Genomic DNA, 2,927 nt, shown 5'->3' on the forward strand with positions numbered 1-2,927 from the left:
AGTTTAGAATACACACCTTAAATTGAAACCCCAGCACTAAGAACTGATTGACTCACTTCCACTAAACTATTCGAAACCTCAAATTCACATAAAAAATCAGACTATAAGACTTCCAATTACACAAAAAATATAAGTGGAAGCAATTCTTCCATTAATTCAAAGGAAAAAAACTTATCCGATTTCGAAACCAATCAAACGAAACATAAAAGGAGAATCAACCAACAATGACGACGATAAAACCTAGAATTAATTTGGAGAACTAAAATGCAATGGCCAAAAATAAACCAAAAATCAAAAGTGGAAAAAGAAGAAGAAAATCAAAAAGAAATTGACGTGTAATAGAGGAAAAAAGAACAGAGTAACGTGGGTAAAAAAATTTTGTTTTTCTTGCCTTTATTTTCTTTTAAACAAAAATCTAAATAAATAAAATAAAATAAACAAAAAATAAGTTAATTCAAAAATAAAAAAATAGAACAAAACTTCATCTTTTCTCACAATGAGATTCGAACACAGGACCAAAGGAAACTAACAGTACACTTCACCATAGAACCACCTTCCCAACCTACTCACTGACCCTTACTACAAACCTCAAAACTTCTAACCCTAAATTTCGGGGTGTTATAAGCTATATAAGTCTGTGTGTATCCCTTAACAACAAGTCTTACTTTGTAACTCTTATGGCACCCATTTACACCTAAATACTCTCTTCTCATTTGGTAGATCAACTACTTCCCATGTTCCATTCTTTTCTGAAGCATCCATTTCTCATTCTTTTTATCAAATACTGAAGACATAATTAGGGAAGATATTGTCACACCCCAAAAGAAACGGATCCAAAAAGATGAGTAACGTATGTATGTAAACTGTGTTGGCACTGTGTTAGTATAACCCGCCACCCTACTGACTTGTTGGTGAGTTAGAGTATTGACGTATACCAATGCTAAAGTATCTGTTTGTTGGCGGTACCTAATGATTTAATTACATGGTATCTTCAAGTGAAGAAAGAAGACGCACAAGAACGAGTACGCCTAAGGAAGAATACACCTTAGAGTTTTGGTTAGGCACAAAGAGCCTACCTAATGTATGAGAATGTTGTAGGAGGCTTAATTGTCTTTAAGGCCATGCCATACGTAAGTCACTGCCAAAGTATAGAATACTCGATTTGCTTGAGCACTGTCTAAGTTGGTTCTCGTGACGAGATTAGTTGGGAGTTAGTTGAATTGATTTGACCCTCCCCTGACTGGTCAAATAGTAACGAAGATCTTCACCGACTTCTTTTTCCCTTTTCTCGAACTTTTATGGGAAAATCAAAAGATTTAGGATAGGTAAACATCATCACTTTTCAAATTCCATAGTAGGGGGACAATGAGTTTATATCTAGTAAGGGAGAAAACATTCTAGATAACTTTACTTTCTACTTTATGTTCTGGTTCTTATTTTTAACCTAAATGTTTTCTTCTTTTTCATTAAGCTAAAGCTAAGGTTTTGTTTAAACAGTTATAAAATCAACCTTCTAGTAAGTCTTATAGCTTTGTATGTTACGATTGTTGAGGAGTAATGATGTAAGAACAGTAAGGTGTGAGTTGAATGCCTTGCTTGGGGTTGCATGTAGTTGAAACATTAGTAAACTATCTGTAAATAAGGATTCTAATGAAAATTTCATGATCTTTTAAGCAGTTGCTACTGCTGGATCGGGGTGGATGATCGAAACGGAAGCTCTGAATTGAGGTAAATGTACGTCTTTGGTGTGTCTCTAAACTTGTCACCTGCATGTTATGTTACAACAATTCTTTGCGTGATTGACGTCCATATAAATAGTCATATTTTCTTGAGGAGTTGTAGTATGCATGTATGTTTGTGTGTTTTCTGTGAAGCACCTGTATGTATGTACTGAAGTGTACGATGCGCTGTACGAATATGACAATTTGTGGTAAGCATTAATTGGAAATTATGTATAATCTATATTAATACATCCATTATGTTATTTGAGTAATACATGTCCAAAGTCGTTTCCCTTCTATTGTCTTTTCTCATTCATTCCTTGTTCTTCATACTTTGTTGCCATTTGCATTGCTGGACATTATGATTAATATCTCTGTTTAGAACGGTATTTCCTCTGTAAGTAGTTTTTGTTTACTTTAGATGATGTTGTTTTTGTTTTATATGGAATGTATGGGAGTGTGTATGTTGTGAGTTTTGATCTAATTGATGGTTTTGGTGTACTTTTAAGAGAAGTTAATAAAGCGCACCACGCTCTTCTAGCGAGTTAGGAGATTTTTAGGACCGCCGTTACTATTTGGGTAAGTAACCAAATGTCGAAAGGCTAATTCTCGATTTGTTAAGGCTTAGTGTTAGCAGTTGGGGTCGACTTAATTGCTTAGTTTAAATGTATCGTTTCTAAATTGATTGTTTTAAATGTCACTTTAGGTTATGGGATTTTCGTTGTTTCGTTGGCACAAAAAAAGACCAGGTGTGTATCGATAACTCAAAAAAAAAAAATAAATGACGTGAAGTCAAAAAATCCACTGTCCTTGCCACACGGCTGTGTGGGTCACACAAGCTTGGTTAAGTTGGTTGTGTAGGCCACACAGGCACGTTGGTCCATTTTTAGTAAAATTTAGTTAGGGTCGTGTTTTGAAGTGTGGTTAGAGGTCAGTTATTTTTAAAGTTCTGTTAAGTGATATGTATGATGTCTGTTAAATGCAAATTGTTGTTCTAATATGGTTGCCTAAATTCTGATGTTGTATCGCCTTATAAAATTTTTTATGATATGTAAAATTGTGAGCATCATTAACATGTTTTTTATTAGGTAAGTTATGTGCTTATTGATGAGTTATGTTTTGTTCCAAATCTCATGGCATGTGGCATTGTGACTATTCTGATTAAAGTGATTTGTAATTATTGAAATTTGACACATCTATTCTATA

Source organism: Gossypium hirsutum, chromosome A07, assembly GCF_007990345.1.
Source record: "Gossypium hirsutum isolate 1008001.06 chromosome A07, Gossypium_hirsutum_v2.1, whole genome shotgun sequence".
NCBI classification, from domain to species: Eukaryota; Viridiplantae; Streptophyta; class Magnoliopsida; order Malvales; family Malvaceae; genus Gossypium; species Gossypium hirsutum.